The sequence below is a fragment of the Rhincodon typus genome, chromosome 25 (genome assembly GCF_021869965.1).
Source record: "Rhincodon typus isolate 14 chromosome 25, sRhiTyp1.1, whole genome shotgun sequence".
NCBI classification, from domain to species: Eukaryota; Metazoa; Chordata; class Chondrichthyes; order Orectolobiformes; family Rhincodontidae; genus Rhincodon; species Rhincodon typus.
The window spans coordinates 17,284,000-17,311,973 of NC_063356.1; the positions used below are offsets into that span (position 1 = coordinate 17,284,000).

General features: G+C 39.2%; 1 long non-coding RNA gene across 1 annotated transcript; it reads left to right on the top strand.

Moving 5' to 3' along the window:
* The first annotated feature begins 15,253 nt into the window (after nucleotides 1–15,253).
* On the top strand, nucleotides 15,254–27,621 carry LOC125486059. Its single transcript, XR_007264735.1, has 3 exons — nucleotides 15,254–15,688; nucleotides 15,881–16,020; nucleotides 24,596–27,621. It is a non-coding gene; the product is annotated as an uncharacterized LOC125486059 (long non-coding RNA).
* Nucleotides 27,622–27,974: the final 353 nt, after the last annotated feature.

Here is a 27,974-nt window from a genome sequence, read left to right on the forward strand (position 1 = left end):
AAGTAACAATTACTGAATTAGACCCAGAGTTAATAATGACTCTTGCATGTAAACATTCCAGAGGTTTAATAGATCTGGGAACAACATGGTACAAGTATCAAATCCAAGTCTGGATGATTAGAAAGGATGTGGTTTGGAAAATTGAACAGAATGGATGAACGTTATTATTTTATTGTAAGGTTTTTTGTTTAAATTTATTTTCAATATTTCATTGAAAAGAGATTTCAATTGCTGTAACTAAGCCGCAAAATTGTTTCAGAAGAAGTTTTGTAGGGAAACATACAACAGTGCCATCATATGGTTAGTGCCTGTAATTAGACAGTGACAAGTAACAAAAATGAAGGCATAGAAATTTGTCATTGAGAAAGTACACGTAAAAACACAATAACTGGATATGAAGTTTTCTGAACACGGAAGATATTTATGCCAAATAACTGGCTATGACAGATTGTCTTTTTGCAACTTAAGAATGAGACCCAATCTTGTAGACAGAAAGAACATTTTCAGGGCATTCCGAAGGCCTCACTGAAAAGGGGAAGAATTGACATCAGGTTGCGCGAGGAACTAAACAAAATTTATATATGTTGCAGCATTCTCTCCAACTACCCGCAAAACATGTTCTCTCTGCCCAAATCTGCATTTTCAGGATGGCCTGCTGTGTCACTTGAGCACACACAAATCATAAAGCCTGGCAGATATCATCTTCATTTCAAGAAACTGCGAATGACACTTTAATGGTTTTTTTTACCATGGTACACTTTGTGACTTTGCTGCTTGGGCTTGAAATGGATATCGGTTTCCAGGTGGTTAGCTTGAAATGGATATCGGTTTCCAGGTTTCCACCGACTCCCACAGCTACTTAGAATACACCTCCTCCCACCCACCTTCCTGCAAAAATGCCATCCCCTATTCCCAATTCCTTCGCCTCCGCCGCATCTGCTCCCAGGATGAGGCATTCCACTCCCGTACATCTCAGATGTCCTCGTTTTTCAAGGACCGCAACATCCCCCCCTCAGTGGTCGAGAACGTCCTCGACCGTGTCTCCCGCATTTCCCACAACTCATCCCTCACACCCTCTCACCGCAACAACAACCAAAACAGAATCCCCCTTATCCTCACGCACCAGCCCACCAACCTCCGGATCTAATGCATCATCCTCTGACACTTCCACCATCTGCAATCCGACCACACCACCAAAGACATTTTTCCCTTCCCACCCTTATCTGCCTTCCGGAGGGACCATTCTCTCCGGGACTCCCTTGTCCGCTCCACACTCCCCTCCAGCCCCACCACACCCGGCACTTTTCCCTGCAACCGCAGGAAATGCTACACCTGCCCCTACACCTCCCCACCTCACCCCCATCCCAGGCCCCAAGAACACTTTCCACATCAAACAGATGTTCACCTGCACGTCTGCTAATGTGGTATATTGTATCCGCTGTTCCCGTTGTGGCCTCCTCTACATTGGGGAAACCAAGCAGAGGCTTGGGGACTGCTTTGCAGAACACCTACGCTCGGTTCGCACTAAACAACTGAACCTCCCAGTCGCGACCTATTTCAACTGCCCCTCCCATTCCTCAGATGACATGTCCATACTGGGCCTCCTGCAGTGCCACAATGATGCCACCCGAAGGTTGCAGGAACAACACCTCATATTCCGCTTGGGAACCCTGCAGCCCAATGGTATCAATGTGGACTTCACAAGCTTCAAAATCTCCCCTCCCCCTACCACATCCCAAAACCAGCCCAGCGCATCCCCGCCTCCCTAACCTGTTCTTCCACCCAACTATCCCCTCCTCCCACCTCCAGCCCCACCCCCATCTCCTACCTACTAACCTCATCCCGCCCTCTTGACCTGTCCGTCCTCCCTGGACTGACCTATCTCCTCCCTAACTCCCCACCCACACTTACCGTTACTGGCTCCATCCCTGTCTCTTTGACCTGTCTGTCTCCTTTCCACCTATCTTCTCCTCTATCCATCTTCTATCTGCCTCCCCTTTGCTCCCTATTTATTTCAGAAACCCCTTCCCCTACCCCATTTCTGAAGAAGGGTCTAGGCCCGAAACGTCAGCCTTCCTGCTCCTCTGATGCTGCTTGGCCTGCTGTGTTCATCCAGCTCTACACCTTGTTATCTCAGGATGACAGTTTGCTTCTCTAAAGGGCATTAGTGAACCAGATGGGTTTTTCCAACAATCAACAATGGATTCATGGTCATTGTTAGGCTCTTCATTCCAGATGTTTCTTCGAATTATAATTCCACCATCTACCCTGGTGGGCTTTGAACCTGGGACCCCAGAACATCATCTGGATCTCTGGATTCAAATTCCAGCCATAATACTACACGCCCATCATCTCCCCTTGAGAACAGGTTAAATTCACAAATTTATAATTTGAGTTCTTTAGCATAATTAAGATTTTGATATACAATGTTGGATTATTAATTGAAACATGTATGATATTTGTTAAAGTTTGGAAAATTTTAAAGATTTTTTCATCCACATACTGCTCTGCTTTTTTAAGAAGGTTTTCCTTCAGCCTAAGAATTTCACATTCACCTTTGAGCTGTTTGTGTTTTGACTTGATCACGTTATCTTCCTTGATGATGACTTGACGTCCCACTGCAACCATTTCTTAAAAAAATGAAAACATTCTGGCGAAAATTCTGTGTAAAAAATTAAAACCTATTGTTTGCAGTTTTTGTTTGAGTATACAAACATGGAATTTGTCCTTATAATGTACTAATGATCTTTCCAAGTGACTATTATGCCTCTGCATTAAACATACTTTTCAGTATTTATTGCAGCCTGCAAATTAAAAATCATGAATTTACTTGACAACATTCTGATAAACAGAGGGGTACTTGTAACTTTATCTTTCTTCACATTGTTCTAACTCTAGACATGGGTGGCATGGTGGCTCAGTGGTTAGCACTGCTGCCTCACAGCACCAGGAACCAGGATTCAATTCTACCCTCGGGTGACCGTCTGTGTGGAGTTTGTACATTCTCCCCGTGTCTGTGTGAGTATCCTCCCACAGTCCAAAGATGTGCAGGTCTAGGTGGATTGGCCATGCTAAATTGCCTGTAGTGTTCAGGGATGTGTAGCTTAGGTGGATTATAAGGGGTTGCGTCTGGATGGGATGCTCCAAGGGTCAGCGTGGACTTGTTGGTCCGAAGGGCCTGTTTCCACACTGTACAGATTCTATGTCTATGTGATTTACATACAATTGCCACTACTGTGCTGCTGGGACATGCTAGGAGTGCTCAATAGGAAAATGGGCCATAGCTGTGAATTTTCTATTCATTCATTTTAAAGATGGAAATGAAGAATTTAACTTCTAATTCTGTTGGGAATTAGTGTCCAGCATTGCCAGGATATAATGAAATTCTTTTCTAAACAAAACTAAGGCAATACAGCTCTACAATTCTCCCCAGAAGTTTTCTCCATACACAATGAAGCCTTGCAGCGGCATGTGTAATTCCTATGTTCTATGTTTCTATGTATTATGTCATCTTTGGTTCTTTTGCCAATCACTATAATGCATTTTATCAGCCTTCAACCATCCAAAACATTGACTCCAAACACCTTTATAAAATCTCCTCCAGCCTTTTCTGCTCTCATGAGATTGATCCCAAATTATTTAGTATATGTAACTGGAATCCTTCATCTTAAAACTTTTCTAATAAATCTCTTCCACACCTTCTCAGAAGCCTTTTAGTCCTTAAAATGTGGTCACCAAAAATAAAATGGACATGTAGAGTAAAATTAGCATTGAACATTTCTTTCTCATTTTTGTACTGCATATTCTATTTGTATATTATACAACTTATAACACCCAGAATCCACATACTTTATTGACTGTTGTGTTAACCTTCAAAGATTTGTGCACAAACACAAATTGGTGTCACTTAGCATGTGTTGCTTCTATAATTTTCCTGCCAAAATATATCACTTTACACCTTTCTGCCATGTATCCGCACAGTCCACTTGACTTCTATGTCCTCTTGGAATATGTAACTATCATCCTCACTGTTTCCTACATTTCCAAGTTCCAAGCGATCAGCAAGTTTAAAAATTGTTCCAAATGTTATAAATGTGGTGGATTGAGTTTAATTTGGATAAATGTGATATGTTGCATTTTGGTTGGGTAGATCAGTGCAGGACTTATACACCTAATGGTAAGGTCCTGCAGAGTGCTGCTGAGCAAAGAGACCTTGAAATGCAGGTTCATAGTTCCTTGTACATGAAATCACAGGCAGACAGGGTAGTGAAGAAGGTGGTTGGTATGCTTGCCTTTATTGGTTAGTGCATTGGATACAGGAGTTGGGAGTTCATGTTGTGGCTGTACAGAACACTGGTTAGGCCACTTTTGGAATACTACTTTCAATTCTGGTCTCCCTGCTATAAGAAAGATGTTATGAAACTTGAAAAGGTTCAGAAAAGATATGCAAGGATGTTGTCAGGGTTGGAAAGTTTGAGCTATAGAAAGAGCCTGAATAGGCTAGTGCTATTTTCCCTGGAGTTCAGAGGATGAGGGGTGACAGTATAGAGTTTATAAAATCATAAGGGGCATGGATAGGGTGAATAGCTAAGGTCTTTTCCTCAGAGGAGAGGAGTCAAAAATTAGAGGTGCATTTATGGAACGAGCTGCCAGAGGAAGTGGTGGAGGCTGGTACAATTACAACATTTAAAAGACATCTGGATGTGTATATGAATAGGAAGGGTTTGGAGGGATATGGGCCAAATGTTAGCAGATGGGACTAGATTTAGCATATCTGGTCAGTATGGATGAGTTGGACTCTGCTGTATATCTCTATGACTCCATAACCAAGCTTTTAGACATCCATTGTTATATCACCTTGACTCAGCTCATGCTCTAAGAACAATACAGGCCATTCAGAACACAGTTCCATCATTCTGTTACATCACGTTCCTCTGTTCCTCAGCTTACAGGGAACTGACCATTCTAAAATTACTGGACACTACCACTAATTCTTGTTATGAGATTTGGAACTAATGAGGATTGATTATTTTGCAGATCTTAATTTAGCTATACTGATTAATGTTGGTTTCCATACCACGTCTTGGTCCACAGCTGTTGTAAGTGGATGGCACCAGACAGACCAACATGATATTTCCTGACAGATCTCTTCATAGGATTACCCACAGATTGCAGCAATCTGATACTACTTATGGAATCATTTCTATAATGTTTTCCTGATGGCCCAATGAGTAGAAGCAATACATCATCTGAGGCCCAAGAAAGATTTGTAACATGTAACAACTTTACACCCTCTGGACAGCCTATTGGGTTTTGCTGTAAATTACTTTTATTGTTACTGTTATCAGCCACACAATCATTACTGTATGCAAACTAATTTACACGTTTGTTCAAGCAGCAATAGAACAAATGACTAGTTAGTGACACCTCGCAGTGTCAGTAAAGGAATAATTGTTGTTCAGAAACTGCAGACATTTCATCATAAAAGGATTTCAGATCTTTTGCATCCAGTCTAAGAGGCAGATAGGACCTTAATTTAATGTTGCTGTCAAAAAAAGGCACACCCTAAAATACAGTCTGGTCTCAGTGCTGCACTGAGCTGTCAGTTTAGATTAACCAAGTTAAATGCTTGGTCAATCTTATCAGACTGACCTCAGGGAGAAAGGAAGGGCGTGTTCAAATAAGTTAGGCAGCCCTTAATGACCTGGGAAGGGCAACCATAACCTTACTCAAAAGTTCAGGTGCAGATATATTGAGTGTTACCCACATTAGGCCTAGCCCAATGAAATAGATTTTAAAACTTACCTTCTGGGTTTACACTTGATGAGTTGGCAAGATACTGGAACACTACATCTGAGTCAACAGCAGGAAGAAGCAGAGAAATTCCCCAAAGGAGTTACAAGCTTCTGAGCCTTTATGATTTTTAAAGTCATATCTTTAATTTTAAAAATCTGCTGAGGGCATTAATAATTTTAATAAAGGGAGAAAAGATACTTCCAAAAGATTTAGGAATGTTCAATTGCTAAATTAGTTCAGTTCATTTTTGAATATGCAACTGTTGGAAAATTTGAATGAATTTCAAGAAATAAAAACTTGTCCAGCCAATTAGCTGCAGGAGTATATTCAATGGAAACAATTTGTATATGATCAAATCAACTGTAGATTAGTAGCACAAGGTTCTGAATTCAGACTTCTGAACAAATTTGAGTTCAATAATGCATTATTAAAAAAACTAAACTGGTACACAAAGACTTTCCATGAAGTGTGAAATAGACCCTTTGAGAAAATATTACAAAAACTAGTTGTTCTCCTGTAGAGATGCTTAGTTGCAGGATGAACTGTTTAGCCAGCTCAATATCCACCTTTCAATTCCATCGTGGCAGAGTTTAAACGTTGCCTTAAAGAAACAGGCTCAAAGATTCATGAATAGCTCTTTAATTCAAGATATTTAGAGCTAATACTGCATTAGTTACTGTCCAAAGTATTACTCCTAAGAAGTCTTAATATACTGTATGTGATCTGTCTGTCATCATCATGGGGCGTCTCTAATCCAGTGGAATTTATTCCTTTAGTTTGTCTTTTACTTATTTGCAATTTTACTTAAATAAAACTACGGGCACCTGTTGCTCTTCTTGTATATTTCTTCATGGCTTTTAAGGGTGCAGACAGTGTAATGTAGAAGGAAATTTTCAAATCTAATTTAAATAGTAAACTGGCAGGATGGGGAAAAATATAGCTTCCAGCTTTATATTTTATCCACTCCACTTTTAACTGCATTTTGCAACCTTACTGTCTTTCTTGGTACTGCCTACAACTGTTCTTCATAAAAACATGGTTTCCTCATCTCAACCTCACTCAGTGCATCTGTGATTTTCTTTCTCTTTCAACTGCAGTATCTAGTTAATTAATTCCTCATGCTCACAATTAGCCATTCCCCACTTGTCTTTATCAATTGACCTGTCTTCTTATCCCATGCTGTTGCTCAGCTAATCAAGCCTCTTTCCTGTTCATTACAATTTAATACGATTCTTGATGCCTTTATTCCAGCTTACATTTACACGTTTTGTCGTTCTGTCCGCACTTTCCATTTTGTCATGTACCTACTCCTGTGACCAGGTCCTTTTCCTATCATCTCCAATGCTTTGCTCAAACTCAGGATAATTCCTCACAATTCCATCACTAGATTAGAGAGTGAAGAAAGCCATTGAGATTGACGCACAGCAGTATAACGTGGACAGTGTTTAAAATTTTGCTGGGAAGCTTGAACACAGATTGTTTGGAATTGGGTAGCACCTATAACACAGTAAAGCAACCCAAAGATGTGTTATCAATAGAAAAATCCTGAGCCACGCACAACAGTCTTGTCATCTGCAACTGTATACAATGCAAGATAACAATCAATTACTTGTAGATATTAAGAACTGCCAATGCTGGAGTCAGTGATAACACAGTGTGGAGCTGGAGGAACACAGCAGGCCAGGCAGCATCAGAGGAGCAGGAAAGCTGATGTTTCATGTCGGGACCCTTCTTCAGAAATGGGGGAGGCTGAAGGGAGCTGGGAAATAAATAGAGAGAGGAGGAGTGGGGCTGGGGGAGGTAGGTGGGATGGTGATAGGTGAGTGCAGGTAGGTAGTGGTGGGGATTGGTCAGTGGGATGGGAGAGGCGGCTAGGTGGGAGAGAAGATGGACAGGTTGTGTCAGGTCAAGGAGGCTGGGATGAGAGGGAGGGTTGCTCATTGAATGAGGCCAGGGGTGGGGAGATTATGAAACTGGTAAAGTCCACACTTAGGCCATTGGGCTGTAGGCTCCCAAGGCAGAATATGAGGTGCTGCTCCTCCAGTTTGTGGGTGGCGTCATTGTGACACTGGAGGAGGCCGGGGATGGTCGTGTCACCCAGGGAGTAGGAGGCGGAGTTGAAGTGGTTTGGGAGTGGAAGGTTGCTGTTGCTACATGTTGCTGGCAACATCTCACTTTATGAATACCCCTTCGTGCCAGTTCATTTGCAGTCTCCCCCACTTTTTAAACAAAGAGGAGTGTATATATGACTTAATAAAAACCCAAAGAACTGTGGATGCTGTAAATCAGGAACAAAAACAGAAGTTGGTGGAAGCAACTAGTCTGGCAGCATCTGTGAAGAAAAAATCAGAGTTAACGTTTTGGATCCTTCTGAGGAAGGGTCACCGGACCCAAAACGTTAACTTTCCTACTCCTCTGATGCTGCCTAGCCTGCTGTGTTCCTCCAGTTCCACACTGTGTTATCTTTGATATATGCAACTTGATGAGTTTCAATCGCTAGGGTCTAAAAAGACCAGCAATTCCTTCCACAATTCTTGTTTTTAAAACCAAACAGTCCTTTTCACATTTCAGTCCCCAAAAGTACAGAAAAACAGAAAAGTACAGAATTTAAACACCAAAAGGCTTGCTTAAAGATTCAGAGTTGAGGATGCGTAATGTTGTCACGCAGAGACTGGTTCATATGTGGAATGAACTGTCAGAGGAAGTGGTGGATGCAGGTACAGTTGCAACATTTAAAAAATATTTGCATATGTATATGAATAGGAAGGGTTTAGAGGGAATGGGCCAAATGTAGACAAATGGGACAAGTTTAGTTTGGGAACATTGCTAGTTGAACTATATGACTCTATGTCATACAAGTAGGAAGCAAGAAAGAGGCAATGGTTAGGGGACAATTCAAAGATTTGGGTCTTGATTTTTGAACTCATTGCCACAAGTGGCAGAACAATTATGATTAAGGTTGCAGGAGGTCAGAAATAAAAATCACAGATTTCACAGGGCTGTAGAAGGCTACACAGATAGGGAGGGACAAGACTTTGGAGGAAAAACCTCAATTTTAACAGCAGCATCCTGCAATGACCAGTGTACCTGGGTCCAAATCCTGTCTTGGATGTTTGCAAATGTTTCTGGACACTGACACTCAACAACTGAGAAAACAGCAATGTAGATTGCTTATATTGTATTGTGCTACACCTCTTTCAGAAGCTCATTTGCAAAAACTAGAAACTGGGTTCACTCTAACGACCACATGAATCTAGTTTTGAAGAATGCAGTGCAATATACCAAGAAACTTCTAAATTCAATAAAATGCAAAATACGATGCAGTATTCTAACCATCTTATTGTTCAACTCCACAACTTCATCCAACAGGTTATTCCAAACAGTGATCATTTTCTAAGGAAAAGCATTTTTCACAATTGATTATTTAGACTAACTACAATTTATGACTTCTTATTTTGCAGGCTTGAAATGATAACTGATTTTATTTGTACAGTATAATACCTCACAAATAATTCATTAATTTGAGGTAATCTTTAATATTCTTTTTCTACATTGGAGAGTTTAAAATTCAAGTGTTTCTAATTCCTTAATCTTAAAGCTATCCTGCTTCATTCAATTCCTCTCCACTGTAATTTAGCTGGGACTGCACTTGCCTAGTTCCATTCTTATCTATAATAATCATAGCTGGAGTGGCATTTACAACAGCTTTTTTTGCAACTCATGCACTGCTGCCCAGGTGTTCTTCAAGAATTCATTCTTGACTCCCTAACTCTCATTTGGATACTGCCCCTTAATGATATCATCCAAAAGAAAAAAAGTTTTCACATGGTACATTCCAACTCCCATTGCATGTCAGACTTCTTGATTGATATTCAGTCCTGTGCCTATGAGTTTGCCCAATTGGGAAAAGCTCTCACACAAAATCATTAAGCTCTCTTAAAAAACACCATCAAAGGTACCACAGCAATTCTAGCTCAAGTCCTCACAGAAGAAATTACAGAGAAAATACCCCTGACAGCAGAATCAGCAGAAGAAAGGCATTAGTGGTGTGAGATCAACAGAAGACAGTGTTCCAGAAGACACATTCTGTGTGAAGTTGGAGAGATTAAGTTTTAATTTATAGTTGTCTTATTTATTGGGTTTATATAAGTGGGACTTGTATTTATTTAAATAACATTCCAATAGAATTTAGTTCAGTTAGGGAATAGTTAGTGCTTAGGGGGGAATTGTTCAGTTTGTTACTAATTCTGTTAATTTGTTTATTGTTAGGGTTAAATAAATAAATCGTTACTTGTTACTTGTAAAGTGGAGATCAGGGATTTTCTTTCTTTCTAACAGATTACGAGGGACAAGGCAAGTTTCTCTGGGTGTTTCAGGGGTAATTCTTAGATGGGAATCTCGAATCCTGTCAATACAGATTGGGATTTGTGTTTTGGTTTAATTATCAGAGGGGTTTGGCCTTCCCCCCCTTTGTAACAAAAATAAGGTTCAAGCAATACAACTAGGCAGAAAATGCTGTGCTCAAAATTAAGATTCAAATCAATGCATTAGATAAAAAAAACTAAATACAGAGAAAAATTAAATAAATTTCCAAACAAAAACACTTATCCTTCACTGAACAGTATTGCAAAATACATTTTATAGGCTTAGATCAGTAGCTATTGAGGAACAAGATAGAGGTTAAAGTTCATATCAACTCAAGATCCAAATAGAAATGTTTGCCTACCCCCAACCAAAGACCAAAATTCCCATGGCAATCTAACAGGAACAAAGACTTTGTTAAATGCACCAGGTCCCTCTATTCCTAAACCTTGAACTGTGGAACAGAAGAGCTGTTTGGCCTAAATGCTGCCTTCCACACTTCACATCAGCTCTGATGACGAGTCATCTGAAATTGAAACGTTAGCTTGCTTTCTTTCTATAGATGCTGCCTGAACTGCTGTGATCTCCAGTACTTTTTGCTTTCAGTACAGATTCCAGTATCTACACTATTTTGCATGTAGCGCTTGGCCTCAGTCACTAGAGGAGGTGGAGGTGCTGCCCCATTTTCTTGTGAGACTGCTAACAATAGGACTATGAGTTGCTCTCAAATCTTTGTCAACTTGGTAACAAGTTGAAGGAGTAACGTTAGATAATTTATTAAACAATGGTTCAACTTGCTGGTGTGTGCTAGTAATCGCCGCCCTGTTGTTGAACAAACAGTTTCAGATTAAGGAAGGTCTTCCTTTGGTTCCACATTTTAGAATTGTAACTACAATACTCCAAACCTAACTGTTGCAATACAATAGTTAAAAAGACTATTCTCTTGAGCAATGAGAATAAACCAGTTGCATTACATTAACAGCTAGACTGTATATATTAAGAATCATTGCCAATTATAGCACAAAAGTAGGGTATTCAGCACATTGAGTCCATGGTGACATGTTGCGGAGCAATCTGGTCAGCTCTATTTCCTCTCTTGAGCCTTGTAACACTGTTCGTTTATTTCCTTAATGTACCTAGCCAGTTTCCTTTAGAAGTCATTGATTGTTTCACCACTTTCATGGGCAATAAGTATGTAAAAATATTTCTCTTCCTCACATTTCTTGGTATCTCTTGTTTAAAAAAAAAGAGCTAACAATTTGTTGTTAGGAAGACAAACAATATCAGGAATATACCTATGCTTACAATAAAAAGAAACTTATTGCTATTCAGGATAATGATTAATTCTCACTGTTAAGGAACAAATTAATTATATGAAATGTACAGCAGAACAGTTCACCTAATTATTTGAAATGGTAGATGAATTGAACAGGTCTTTTGCTCCAGTCTTCACAAAGAGGATAAAAGTAAATCCCAGAAGCAGCAATAAATCAGGAAAGTGAAGAAGGGAAGAACTCAAGAAAATCAGAATCACCAGAGAAATGGTATTGAGTCAATCTTTGGACCTATGGGTTGATGAGTGCCCAGGTCCTGATGGACTTGTTACCGGTTCCAAAAGAAGGGGTTCATGAAATAGTTGTTGCACTGGTTTTAATTTTCCAAAACTTCCTTTATTTGGGCATAGTCCCTTTACGTTTGAAGATAGACAATACAACTCCTTTATTCTTAGAAGGAGGGAGACATAAAGCAGAAAACACAGGACAGTTAGATTAACATCTGTCCTAGGGAGAATCTTAGAAACTGTTATTAAAGAGATTATGGCAGGACAGGTTTAAGGTAATAAGATTAAAATAATTAATTAAAACTTAACTTAATGTATGTGATGTCAATGGAAGTAGAAATCAAAATTAAAATACAATTAGTTGATGCTTAGTCACTTTATAACATTAACTCCACACTGCAAAGTTCTCAGCATTTTGAGTAAATTTTCTTCTTTTCCTCTAGTGTAAGATTGAGTCATATGTTTTTGAGAAAGGCAAATCATGTCTGAGGAGGTGACGCTTGTTGTGGGTAAAAGGAAACAGTGGACACATGGTACTTAGATTTAAAAAGATGTGTAATAAGATGCTATATCAAAGGTTATTGCAGAAAATAAAAATTAATCATGTAGGAGGTTAATTCAGTGCCAGGGACAGAAGATTGGCTGTCCAATAAAAAGTAGAGAGGAAGCATATGGGTTTTTTTTTTCACGTTGGCTTGATGTAAATGACTGGTGTGCCAAGAGGATCAGCTGGGACATCCATCGTTTATATTTTATATAAACAAATTTAGATTAAGGAACGGAAAGTATGGTTGCCAAATATTCTGAGGACACAAAGACGGAAAGGAAATTAAGTTGTGAGGAGAACATAAGGAGAGAACAAAAAGATATCAATAGGTTAAGTGAGTGGGGAAAGAGGGAGCAAATGGAATATAATGTGGGAAAATGTGAAATTGTCTATTTTGACAGGGAGAATTTAAAAAAATGGAAATTGTGAGATTTTGCAGAGCTTTGAAATGCAAAAGGATCTTGTGTCCTTGTGTGTGAATCTCAAAATGTTAATATGCAGGTACAGCATGTAATTAGAAAAGCTAACAGAATGTTATCAGTTATCATGAGGAAGTACAATATAAAAGTGTGGGGGATATGCTTCAGGTATACAAGACACTGGTGAGGTTCTATCTGGAGTACTGTACACTGTATTGCTCACATTATTTAAAAAATATATAAATGTGTTGGATGCATTTCAGAGAAGGTTTATGAGGTGAATATCTGTAATGAGGGGGTGGATTGTTTTAGGAAGAATTTTGGACAGGGTAGGTTTGCATTTTTTGAAATTACAAGATTAAGAGGTGATTTGATTATAGCATATACAATCCTGAGAGTTCTTGACAATGAGAGGATGTTTCCTTTTATGGGCGAATCCAGAACTAGCAGTCACTGTTACAGATTAGGTGAATCATAGAGAATAAGTGGATTTAGATTTTTTCTCTCAGCAGGTCATGGTCTTTGGAATTACCTTCCTGAAGAGGTGACGGAAGCAGAGTCTTTGAATATTTTTAGTGGCAGAGGCAGATAGATTCTTTTTAAGCTAAGGGGTTTTAGATGTCATCAAAGATAGTTGGGTATATGGATTTGAGAATACCATCAGATCAGCCATAAGTTTTATTAAACGGTGGAGCATGTTTGAGAGACTGAAATGCCAATTTCTGCTTCTAATTCATATGTTCATACATTATGCTTTATTAAACACTGTTAACTTTTCCAGTCATCTTAGATATTTGCATCCATTAACACAAATGTTCACCAGCTCTGCACCCCTCCAGACTTGTGCCAGTTATGTTATCTCTACATTCTTCCTAATAAAATAAATCACTACACATTTCTCTCTATTAAATTTCAACTATTGCCTGCTGACCTATTTTACCAACTTTCGTATATCCTTATGAACTTCTACATTATCCTCCTCATGGTTCACAATACTTTCAAGTTTCAAGTCATCCATATATTTTGAAATTGTGCCTCGTACTCTAACATCTATATTAATAATTTGTATTATGAAAAGCATAAGACTGACGCTTGTGGAACTCCACTATAAACATTCTGCCAAGTATTCTCCTGTGGTTTCTCCTGTAAGGATGGGAAGTAAAGACTTATTAGGGGTAATGAGATGTTTTGAATGAATGGAGAGGATTTGTTAACAGAACTAGAAGGAAGAAGTACGTCACTGCAGTATAAGTAGCAGATGGACGAGTGGGAATGTGAGGTAGTGCATGGACAGAGAGGAATTGGTATGCCTGCTTACTGATTCTCAGTTTGATTTTGAAAGCACCACTCTGTTCCGAACATTACAACCAAACATGGACAAATATGTTGAATTCCAGAGACGAGTTGAGACTGAGTGCCATCAACACGAAAGCATCGTTTGACAGAATTATACCTAGCATAATGTTGTGGTTGTTGCATTTTAGCCCAGGTTATTTCTACAAGAGCTCCTTAGGACCTAGTAGTAAAACCACCTTCAGCTACTTCATTAATGACGGCCCCATCAGCAGCAGATACGAAAAAATTAATGATGATTGCAAAATGTTCAGTTCAATTTACCACTCTTCAGATAATGAAACAGCCTGTGCCTGCAATACAGCAAGTCTTTGAGGAATTTTCCGGCATAGATTGATAAATGGCCAGTAGCATTTGCACTAGCAAAGCTTCAGGAAAAAGTTATGATTCAAACTGAAGTTCACGTTGGATAAGTAAGATCCCAGAATGAAATCTGGCTGACGGAGTGTTGGACTCCTGAGCTGGAGCTCATCCGTTCCATCCATTTCATTTTTTCTTCTCTTGCTCTTTTTGCATTTTTTTTCTTTTTACCTCCCATTCTTGGGTGGCCTTGACAATGTCCAGGATGAAAGCCAACTCAGACTCCCGGCCCCAGTGTGGACTCAAACTCCCAGTTTCAATGTGGGCTCAACTGCCGGCCTTGAGGTGAAACCTGGCACGATCTGGGTTGTTGGGACTGTTGTTGTGAAACTCTTATTTCTCTATTTTTCTAATTTATTGCTGGACTTTTTCATTTTTTTTATTTTTCTATTTCTTTTTCCTTAAGAATTTGTACTTAAGAATCTGTACCTAGGTACCTTAGTACGTAAGATAGGCGTAAGTGGCAACTTGTAAACTTTTCACTGTACTGATGTGAGTACATATGACAATAAAGCTAATTTTTGTAATTCATAACTGTAGTAGAATTATGGGTCTGTAGGTAGTGTATAGTTATGGTGGTTGTAGTATTACAGAACAGTAGGCATTGTAATATGACAGAACTGTAGATGGTATAGAGCGGTGTCACACATCTACAGGTCTGTAATGTGACAGATCTGAAGGTAGTGTATAAGGAATATTACAGGGCTGTTGGTCTTGCACTATGATATTGCATTCCACATGATCCTGATTTTGTCGAGAGTGAAAAGTCAAAATAAAACTGACATGTGAAGTAAAGGCTTGGCTTCAACAGCCGACTTAACAAGGGCAAATTATTTACAAGTGTGACATTTCTGTATTTATCTCTGCTTCCAGGAACCACTGAGCCCTGGTGTGCACGATAAACATGTTATAATTTTGACTTTTGACAGCGCGTATTGGGTGGGAACCAGTTGAGTTTTCAGGGCTGAGAAAATAATGACAGTATCTGCTAACGGCAATCAGCTCGCCGGCCACCAAGAATTGTTGTAACATCCAGATACGAGCAACCATACACGCAAAAAGATCGTCGTAGGAATTACTGAATGAAACGACGCATCGGATATAGGGAGAATTCTGACATTAGTGTTACAGCCAGAAAGGAGAAACAGACATTGTTCCAGCGGTTTATTGTTACAGGCAGCGGATTCTGAAGACACGGCACTGACTCCAAGTTCATCAGAACGAAAATGTGGCAGGAAGTTACCCTAATTGTCGCAGTTTTTGTGACTGTAAGCTCCAGTGATAATCCAGGTAAGGTCAGAATTTCACCAGCTCTCAAATATATTGTGCATGTTTTTCCATTGGAGAATTGTAAGAAATTAAAATGATTACGTTTGCTTTGTAAATGAACACATCTCCAGGAGAGGTGGGATTTGCAACCGGACTAAATCCTCTCCTCTACGTCTCACAATTACATTCAATCACCAACTTCACTTGCTCCAGGTGTTGTCGTCGTTGGGAATGTCTTCTCTGAGCGTTTGAATGGATAAAGCATCTATTGCCGAACGCGTTCTCACATTGTCAAGTTCCTGCATACTTCATTTAAGTACCTTCTGAATGTAAAATGACTAGCTGCCAACCAGGTAATGAGGATTAAATTATTTTACTCTTTTCCCCCTCCTGATTTGAGGGAAACAGATTGCAATTGTAAATAGTGGGCTGTAAGTAATGTCTAAGAATTAAGCCAGGCAGGCATTCTTGAGTTAAACAGCATTAGAGTTTGTTTGGAAATGGGGAGGGGAAGGGAGCTAGGAAATAAATAGAAGGAGGTGTGGGGCTGGTGAAAGGTAGGTGGGGTGGTGATAGGTGGATGTAGGTAGGGAGTGGTGGGGATTGGTTGGCGAGAAGGGTAGGGCGGATTGGTGGGGGAGAAGATGGACAGGTTGTGTCAGGTCAAGGAGGTGGGGATGAGAGGGAGGTTTGGACATGGGATGAGGCCGGGGATGGGGAGATTTTAAAACTGGTGAATTTTATGTTAAGGCCATTGGGCTGTAGGCTCTCGAGGCAGAATATGAGGTGTTGCTCCTCCAGTTTATGTGTGGCATCATTGTGGCACTGGAGGAGGCCCAGTATGGACATGTCACCCAGGGAGTTGATATAACCCTGTAGTCAAAACCTATGTGCCTCATGATCAACCACATGACCAATTTTGTTGTGCCATCTGCAAACATTTTGATCATGCCCCTTTTTAACACCCCACAGTAATTTTTTTTTAAAACATGTAACTATATCACACTGCAATTAAAATATAGCCTTTGCCCAAGTTAAGGGGCCAATTACAAGGTTTCTTGAATGAAAATAAGAGAAATTTGATTATTTAGTAGCAAGAACCCCAATCAGATGTGACATTAAACACATACACTAACACAGGTTAAAAGTTTAAGAAGAAGGGAGAGGGATAGGAGCAGATGGTAGGGGAAAGTATTTAATTGGGGAGGGGGAATTACAATGCTATTAGGCAAGAACTGCAGAGCATAAATTGGGATCAGATGTTCTCAGGGAAATGCTTGACAGAAATGTGGAGGTTGCTTAAGAGCAGTTACTACAGGTACTGGATAGGTTTGTCCCACTGAGGCAAGGAAAGGATGGTAAGGTGAAGGAACCTTGGATGACAAGACATATGGAACACCTAGTCAAGAGGAAGAAGGAAACTTACTTAAGGTTGAGGAAGCAAGGATCGGACAGGGCTCTAGAAGTCTACAAGGTAGCCAGGAAGGAACTGAAGAATGGACTTAGGAGAGCTAGAAGGGAGTATGAGAAAGCCTTGGCGGGTAGGATCAAGGAAAACCCCAAGGAATTCTATGCTTTTATGAGGATGGCCAGAGTGAGGGTAGGACTGATCAGGAATAGTGGAAGGAACTTGTGCACAGAGTCAGTGGAGGTAGGGGAGGTCCTTAATGAATACTTTGCTTCAGTATTCATCAGTGAGAGGGACCTTGACGTTTGTGAGGACAGCACGAAACAGGCAGATATGCTTGAACAGGTTGATGTTAGGAAGGAGGATATGCTAGAAATTTTGAAAAACATGAGGATAGGTAAGCCCCTGGGCCAGACAGGATGTACCCAAGGTTACTACAGGAAGTGAGGGAGGAGATTACTGCCTCTTTGGCAATGATCTTTGAGTCCTCACTGTCCACTGGAGTAGTACCAGATGGTTGGAGGGTGGCAAATATCATTCCCTTGTGCAAGAAAGGGAATAGGGATAATCCTGGGAATTACAGACTGGTCACTCTTACTTCTGATTATTTCCTAGACAGTGTAGAGAGACAGGATAAGATGGGAGGGACCGTTTCCCAGCCCTGTAAGAAAAAATGAGGAACACCATTTCCTACAGATACATCTGGTCGGGTAAAATGGGAATGACCATTTTTTTGGGGGACATGCCATTAGAGTATTGACAGCACATCGATCATGGCAGATATAAATTTAGGTTGTGAACTGGACAGAACACTTAGCAAATTCTTGGCAGATTGAAATAGAAAGGTGCCCAGTAGCATAAAATAACTAAGGAAAACTGGGATTCATCATGGACTTGTATAAGACGAGTATAAGGTATAATGATATAAGGGGGCAAAAGGGAAAGAAAGGAAAGAAATAGTGATTTTGTTACCTTGACATTTGACAGTCAGCGAAGTCAAAGGTAGAGAAGGAATTTGGAAAATAAATTGCAACAGAAGGGTCAGGAGACAAATCATTTCAAGTAGCAAGTTCATTCTTTAGAGCTAGGATTGGAACAATCAACTACCACAATGCAAAATTAGAGTACTCTCATCTGCATGTAGAAGCTATTTCAGTTGAGGTACAGGAGCTTAGGTAGAACATTGCGGAAGGCAAAAAGAAAAATGACAGTGATTGCAAAAAAACATTCTATTTCAAATAAAAACTCAAAAAGAGGTGATCATCTGCAGATTATAAAGGAATTTAAGGATCCTACATGATTAAAAATTAAAATGGCTAGAAGTAGTAATATATCTGAAGACTGAAATTTTCTTTTGGCACACAGTAAAGGAGGACCAAGAAAGCTGACATGGAAAGGGAGAATAGATTACAAATGCAATCCAGCAAATTGGACTGTTAACGCTACCACAGACATATAAAAAAGAAATGTTTGGCCGAGATCAATGTGGGTTCATTGAAAATGGAGTCAGGAGAATTTATAATGGGGAACAGAAAAGTGCCAAGGAGTGAAATGATTACTTTTATTTATTCCCATTGAGGAAGAAAAAAAGAAATCTCTTAGAATTTAGTCCAAGTGATGATGGATAATGAGGAGGTAAAGGAAATTAGGGTTAGTAAGAAGCTTTTTGGAGAAATTATTGGGGATGAAAGTTAATAAATCCCCAGGAATTGATCACTGGCGAGGCAATGGCCTATTGGGGAGGCGATGCCCTAGTGGTATTTTCGCTGGACTGTTACTCCAGAGACCCAGATAACTTTCTGGGGACCCGGGTTCAAATCCTGCCATGGCAGATGGTGGAATGTGAATTCAATAAATATCTGGGATTAAGAGTCTAATGATGACCATGAATCCATTGTTGATTGTCAGGAAAAACTCATCTGGTTCACTAATGCGCTTTAGGGAAGGAAACTGTCATCCTTACCTGGTCTGGTCTTCATGTGACTCCAGACCCACAGCAATGTGGTTGACTCTGAACTGCCCCAATAATTGCTGCCTGGCCAGTGATGCCCCTCATCCTGTTAATGAACAAAGAAAAATCTAAGGCCCAGAGTGTTGACAGAGGTGAAATTAGAGATTTTTGATGCATTGGTCATAATCTCCAAAATTCCATTGAGGTATAGGAGCTAGCAAAATTAACATTCTTGGCATATGAGGTAAAGTATTGACATGGGTCATGATTTGACTGACAGGCAGAAAACAGAATAAACAGGCCTTCTCATGTTGGCTGACTGATTGATTGATTGATTTATTGTCACGCATACTGAAATACAATGAAAAGCTTTGTTTACAAGCAGTACATTCAGATCATAGTAAGCAAGGATGTACAGATCAGAACAACTTAGACAGAAGTACAGGTTACATTGCACGGGGCGTGTGCTAGTCCAGATCAACAATGGCATGATCAATCACTACTTGAGGCTAGAGAGTCCATTCATCAGTTTAATAACGGCCGGGAAGAAGCTGTTCCTGAACCTGCTCTTGCACATGTTCAGGCTTCCTCATTTTCTGCCTGATGGAAGAAGTTATAGGAGATCATTACCAGGGTGCAGCCCTTCCGCAGCAACGAACAATGTAAATGGTCTGGGCTGGGCACACCACCATCTGTAGTTTCTTACAATCCTGGGCAAAGCAGTTGCCATACTAGGCTGTCATGCACCGGACAGAATGCTTTCAATCGTGCATCTGTAGAAGTTGGGGAGGGTCCTTAGGGACATGCCAAATTCTCTGAGCTGCCTGAGGAAGAAGAGGCATTATTGTGCCTTCTTGACTGTTGCATTTACGTAGGCAATCCCGGACAGGTTTGTTGGTTATTGTCACTCTGAGGAACTTGACACTCTCCACTGTCTCAACCTCAGTTCCATTGATGTAGATGGGGGCGTGTTCTCCTCGTTTCTTTCTGAAGTCAATGATCAGTTCTTTAGTTTTTCCAAAATTGAGAGAGAGGTTGTTTTCATTGCACCACATCACCAAGCCCTCTATCTCTCTTTTGTATTTTGACTCATCGCTGTTAGATATCTGCCCCACTAGGGTGGTGTCGTCAGTGAACTTGTAGCTGTCGTAGGCGAGCATTACCAGGGTGGGATGGGTCTTTGATGATGTTGGCAGCTTTACCGTGGCAACAAGATGTGTAAATGGAGTCCACGGATGGGAGGTTGGCTTCTGTGATGATCTGGGCTGTGCACACAACCTTTTGTAGTTTCTTACAGTCCTGGCCAGAGCAGTTGCCGTACCAGGCCGCTATGCACCTGGATAGAATGCTTTCTATATTGCATGTGTAAAAGTTGATGAGGGTCCTTAAGGACATACCAAATTTCCTGTCTTAGATGCTTACCTTATATATTTCCATATAAAGTGACAATTATAAGGGAATGATGTTACTCTGCCATTCTCAAGATTCTTGGGTGCTGCACAAGTAACTGCAATAGAGCAATGTGTTAAGTCTTTACTTGAAAACTGCTTGCTGCGAGGAATGACATTGTTAGTTCGGGAGAAAAAAATATTTTTTTGTTCATTATTTTCTGAATTGATGTAATTTGCTTTTTAAAAATTTACATTTCCAGCAAATAGACTGAATTTGTCCTGATTTTAACTTCAAATATCATGCTGTCCTCATTCTGTCAGAATCCCCCCATACTCGGGACCATTCTAGTGAACTTGTTCTGAACTGCAACAATAACATGATATCTTTCCTTAAATAAGGGGATCAAAACTGCTTATGGTACTCAGATGTGGTCTCACCAGCACCCTGTTCAGTTGCAAAGACTTCTCTACTCTTATACTCCAATCCTTGATATAAAGGCTTTCTATTAGCCTTTCTGTTTACCTGCTTCACCTGTGTACTAGCTTTCTATTGTCATTTTGATGACATCACTTCCTCCCCTTTCCCACCTACTAGCTGTCATGGTTTGTCACACTCACCTGTCATGCATATTTACCTAAAAAACCCTTTGTGTTGTTAATTTTTGCAGCTTTCATCTATTTAAATAATACTCTGTGCTTTTGTTCTTCCTTCCAAAATGAACAGCTTCATATTTTCCCACATTATACTCCATTGCCAACTTTGTGCCCTATTACTTAACCTGTAAACTGTGTGTATCTCCCTCGCTAAGAAGAAGGACTAGGTCTAGTAAATATATTATCAAAGATGGATTTTTAAAGATTTACATCCATTTCATAATCAGAAGGAGGAACATATTCACTTAAGATATAAAATGAACTTTGCTGACTTAGCATATCTAAAGATAGAATCATAAAATAATAGTTCAACACAAAAACAGACCATTCAGCATATTTTATTTTAGTAATTCTTTCAGGGAGCAACTTTCTCTTTCTCCTGATGCTTGCACCCAGCCTTACCAGGAGATTTTTTAACTTTTTTTAATAGTATCTCAGTGTCATAGTCTAGGCCAGCATTTATTACCCATCCCTAATTTTCCAGGGGGCAGTTAAGAGTTTACCACATTGCTGTGGATCTGGAGTCACATGTAGGCCATGGTAAGGATGGCAGATTTCCCTACCAAAAGGACATCATTGATCTTTTTAAAATTTTTTTACAACATCAACAGTTTACAACAATCCAGATTTTTATTGAATTCAAATGTTGCCATCCAGTGGTGGGATTGAAATCCATTTGCTCAGAGCATTAGCCTGGAACTAGTCTAACATAACTTCTCCTACACCACTTCCACCCCCATCCCACCTAGCAGCTGCAATGGCTTGTCACATGCACTTGTCTTGCGCCATCCTCACACATCTACTGTAGCTCATTCACATCCATTCTTTTCCTTAATTGAATCTGTCTCCACCAGTCAATGTTATTTTCCTGCTCTTTGTCTAATGAGTGAACTGTAGTTTTCAGTCTTTTCAAAACATTTATGGAATCAATGTCTGTGCCCATTCTTGTCAATCTGATCACAGGTAGACTATCATTTGCCACGGTTTCTGTTCAAACTCTTGCACCATTAACTCTTGTTGTTTCTCAAGTATCTACCCTTACCACTCCTTCGTTTCAGCTACTTCCTGCTGTTCAGCGACATCATTGGAAAATACCTAATTTCCCTGTAAGATGGTGACACTAGTCTCAACCTTATCACAACCTCTCATGACTGCTCCACATATTGTCAGCCTGTCTATCCAACATCTAATGCTGCATGAGCGGAAATTTCCTACAATTAAGCCTTAAAAACATAACTAATTGTCTTCATACTCCCTCTGCAAACTTTGTTCCTTGTTATTCTCTCTATTGCAACTGTCTGAGGCTGAACCACCGAGCTGCTCATAACTTCAGTGTGATATTTGACCCGGGGTGAACTTGCAATCATATTTGCACCATCACTAAAATCACCTATTTCTAATTGGGTAACATTGCTCAAATCTGCCCCTACCTATATTCACCTGTTGCTGAAACCTTCAACCAGATCTTTTGTTACTTGTAAACTTGACTATGTGTTCCTGGCTAACCTCTCACATTCTACCCCATCTAAACAGAGGTCATCTAGAATTCTTACATGTCCCTACACATGCAAAAACCAACTTATCTTTCATCATTACATTTGCTTACCTACACTGACTCCCAATTTAAGCAACATCTGACTAAACTCTACAGTTCCCTCCTTAAACTTCTCACCTCTTTTCTTTCCTCATTTAAAAATGTCCCTCTAAACTACCTTCTTTTCGCAAGCTTTTGGTCATATCCCCTTATTTCACCTGATTTATTTTGAGATGCTACTTTGATCCAGTTTAGAATGTTGGGCCTTTATATTAGTGGTGTTATATAAACAAATTATATTTTTGTTAAATATATCTCCATACATGCAAAAGTGAAATTTAAAATGCTAAGTATTGTGGTGATTTATGAATCATGATTAAATGCTGTTTATGCAACAAACAATCACAGAAATCAGAACAAGAATGAAAATACTCAAAATTCTGGTAGCATCTGTGAAAAGAGAAACAGTTAACATTTAAGATTTGTTTCCTTAAAGTATTTCTGATCTTGCCAAACCATACATTAATGCAGTTATTGTTTCATCATCTTTCATGTATCCAAGTTTTACCTCCCAGTTGAAACATACTGTTAAAATTAGATGCATCAGTGTATTTTCCAATGACAACTTGAAGATGAGGTCATTCATTGTAAAATTAACTTCCATTCAAAAGTTAATTATGCATTTCTTCATACTGCTAAAACATCAAATTTTAAGATAAATCAAACTGTTTTTATCTGATAATGTAGTTTTGCTGAACTTCAGCCACTATTCAGGTTCTGATCTGGCTCTTGATCTGATCAGTCTTTTACAGCATTTTATTGTGTTAGAAATTTGAAGATGATCCATTCATTTTAACGTCTGCTCTAATGTCTGAAATACTTTGACTATAAGTATGCTGAAGGCATTTGTTAATCCTGTATCCTGAATGAGTTACTTATCACAATTTAGAGCAATATTCCATTCCCCTTCCACTACCAAAGAAATAATTCAGCACCATCAAAAGTTAGAGTATCACGTTCAATAACAGCACATTGTCTTCACCATGCCGTGCACACTAGTTATTATGCAGCAAAAAGGAATGTAAAGTTAAAGGCAAATAATCAGAAATTAATGCAATGACGATGTGTGCAATTTAATTCAATAAATGTGATGATTCATATCCTATAATTAACGTATAATCATATAAGCTGCTCCATTGTTCTTTAAAAATAACAACTGGCTTACTAATGTCATTCAGGAAAGGGAATATGCCACCCTACTTGGGCTAGCTTATTCATGAATCCCAAATGAGTAATTCATTTTTTACACCTTCTGCAGTAGATTCTCAGATCATAGTCATAGTTTGGTTGACTTCAAGAAGGCAGTGTACCATTACTTTCTCAGGATAACTGCATGTAGCTGATAAATATTGTATTGTTACTCTTATCCATATGCTAATAATAAATAGTTTTTAAAAGTACTCAATGTAAAACATAGCTCAGTTGTAAAGACATAAATTTGTCTTGGTATAACCAAGTCTAACTCTTACATTCATGACTGTGACCAGTTTCAAAATGGCTGACCTGAAATAGAAAATTAATTAATATTAATTTTAACAATGGTGGTACTTAATTTTATCTTTATCTAAAATGCACAAAAATGCTACACAAAATAATTCCAAAAATGTTTGTGACGTATCTCTTAAGTTTTTGATTTAACTCATTAATGCTTTAGTCCCAATGAGGCAGAGAACACATTTTTGCTATTAATGATGAAAATCTGATTTTAATATTCAACTTTTTCAGTCTGTTCGAAGTGATTTTGCTTTGTTAATAGCAGAGGTCACGTTGGTTTATTTTCCTTTTGTATAAATATACCATTTTAGTTTTCAATCTCTATTGCCACTGATGGAATCTAATTAACCATGCATATCATTTACATATATCTGTGATCATCTGAGTTCTGAAGAATCACTGGCCCCAAAATGTTGACTCTACTTTCTCTCCACAGATGCTGCCAGACCTGCTGAGTGTTTTCCAGGAATTTCTGATTTTGTTGGTGATTTCTAGTATTTACCACCAGGGGAGGTGATGGCCAAGTGGTATTATCGCTGGATTGTTAATCCAGATAACGTTCAGGGGACTTGGGTTTGAATCAGGCTGGAATTTGAATTCAATAAATATCTGGGATTAACAATCTAATGATGACTATAAATCCATTGTCGATTGTCAGGAAAATCTCATCTGGTTCACTAATGTCCTTTAGGAAAGGAAACTGCCATCCTTACCTGGTCTGGCCTACATGTGACTCCAGACCCACAGCAATATGGTTGACTCTGAACTGTCTCTGGGCAATAAATGCTGTCTAGCCAGCAATACCCTCATCCTGTTAATGAATAAAAAAAAAAATCTGCAGTTTGTTTTTAATCTGTGTACACCTGTTTTTCTTATTGAAGTTGAAGCATCTGAGGACTTGTTACTGTATGGGGAAGCAAATAAAAACAAAATACTATGGATGCTGGAAATCTGAAATAAAAATAGAAAATACTGGAGAAATGCAACATGTGCAGCAGCAACTCTTGAGACAGAAACAGAGTTAATATTTTGAGTGTCTTTGAATCAACAGGATCTGCCGAGTTTCTCCAGCATTTTCTACTTTTATTTTATGAAATAATTGCAATTTGTTACAATATACCTAATATCTTTTGTTAAAGATTTTGGAACCTCAATAATTTAGATTTGATTTGAGCTGAAGACCAAGAAACTTGATGTTGAATATTATCCAATGCTTACACTTCGCAGATTATCTTACAGTATACAATGTCTAATACTGAAATATGATAAACTACCAAGGTTGTTCTGACACAGTCATATCTTATCTTTTAGAATTATGGTATATATGTGTTCTTAAAAATGATATGAACATGCTTTCTAACTGATACTATTCTGTATATCAAATGATTATAGCCGTTCTCACTGCTCTTGTGTAGCCTTGTTTAATAACTGCAGTTTGCAGTTATTGGCTTGAACCCTTGGCTAATTATTGCATGGTAGAGGTGCAAGTAGGAGAAGAAATTTTGTTTTATGGCATTCTATGAAAGAATTATCCCAAGGAACACAGAGTGTATCAGGATATGCATTACTTTGGAAGCTTACAAACTTTGAAATTTAAGCTCACAAATTTAAGAAAACTCACTTTATATTTAATTTAAATGTTTCCAAAAACCTTTTGGCAGATTACTTTAAAAAGGCTGCTTGGATTATTGTGTTAGAGAAAGGTCTGTTGTATTATTAAACAGTAGATGAAAATGAGGGATGCAGCAATTATGGTCTGTTTTAGACATGAGATTGGCAGTAGGTTTGATATATACACAAAAAACTGGACACTGACATCAGGACTTCTGGAATTTCTCGCTGACTTGTTCAAATGTCAGTTAACCAGAATAGCCCTCACAGTAGATGTTGTGGGAGGAGAACAAAAGAAAAGCTTCTGAGGGTTCATGGGTGGAACAGGTGATCCTTCATTGGAAATAGAATCTCACAATCGTAAATGTATTGCCTCTACATCATCACCTATTTAACCAACTGTTAAAGTAACTACAGCTGTAAGAATGGCTTGTTGCACCCAATTGCACACCACGCTGTCATGCTGAATGTGATGTTTTGCTTGCTCAATGCCTTCATCATCATCCCTAAGAAGACTGCTTTTGCTTTCCCAGCTCTTCAGGATTGATCATATGCCCTCTTTGCTTGTTCCAGCTGGGCAGAGCACATTGCACAAAATGCTGTGGCACAGTGGAATATACTGTGAAGCCCTTCCTCCCCCGCCTCTCAAAAATGGCTGCTGCATGTATTGGCCATTCATCTTCAACAGGCCAATTGTCTGCTCCATGATGATTTTGGTGGAAGAATGGTCTACATTTTATCTACCCTTACCAAAAGTGCCTCACCAGGTACTTGCATTCCCTTGGCTTCAGTCGGTTGTATAACCATGGTTGTAGAGGTTAGAACTTGCTGCCAAGCAGCCATCTTTGTCAGGTGTATGACTGTTGTAATGAAGTAGAACCCAAGATAGTATAGCCGTCTTAGCATCTTCCAGGCGACCGAGGACAGACCTGTAAGATGTGGCAGCAGTGATCACGAATGACTCGTACATTTACCGAATGGATGCATTTCTGTTGATAAATCTGCTCCGTATGATAATCTCAATGCCATGCATGTAGTTTATAGCACCCGTACGTGGGGGAAATCCAATTATGATGGTAAAGACTTTGGCTGTAGATTTCTCCAGTGTGTAGGATTAATTTGTTTCAATATTGATTGCTTACGGGCATGATTATTGTTCTCTTTGCATGTCATTTTATCAGTCTTTGCAGCTTCTAACGATATTTTCCATCTGTGGGCTCATTAGTAATTACACAATGTTCCTAAGTTAAGCTAAGATTTCATTTTTGTTTAGTCAAAGGTAGCAATTCACCAGTACTTGAAGTTGATATATGCCCGTTCCATCAATGGTAAAGTTATTGCAAATTTTTTATGTAGCATTCCTGCTTAGTGCCATTTTGAGCCAGGATTTCTTGTGCCATGTGCCCACCTTAATGTTGATACTCTTAATCTAAGAAAATAAGCCAGGAGTCACTGCAAACTGGCATTAAAGGCATATTTTGGCCTGCTGCGTTGCTGGGTAGTGTAGGGACATGATATCTAACTAACAATTCTGAATTAGACACAGAGATAATAACAACGATCGCACTCAAATATCCCAGAGATTTAATAGATCCAGGAACAGCATGGTACAAGTATCAAATCCAAGTCTGGGTGGTGAGAAAGGTTGTGGTTTGGAAAATCAAAGGGATTGGGTAAATTGAATTGTCTTATTGTAAGGTGTTTATTATTTATTTTTAATTGCTGCAACCAAGCAGTGAAAATTGTTTCGGAAAAAGTTTTGTAGGGACGCATACAGCAGTGCCATCATGTGGTTAGTGCCTGTAATTAGGCAGTGACTAGGAACATAATGAAGGCATAGAAATTTGTCATTGAGAAAGTATATGCAAAAACACAACAACTGGATATGAAGTTTTCTGAACACAAAAGATATTTATCCCAAATAAATGGCTTTGATAGATTGTCTTTTTGTAACTTAAGAATGACACCCAACCTTGTGGACTGAAAAGAATGTTGTAAGGATATTCTGAAGGCCTCATTAAAAGAGGAGTGAATTGACGTCAGTTTGTGCAAAAAACTGAACAAACTGCATGTATGTCACAGTATTCTCTCTAACTACCTGCAAAACATGTCCTCTCTGCCTGAATCTGCGGTTCCGGGATTGGCCTGCTGTGTCACTTGAGCACACACAAATCATAAAGCCTGGCAGATATCATCTTCATTTC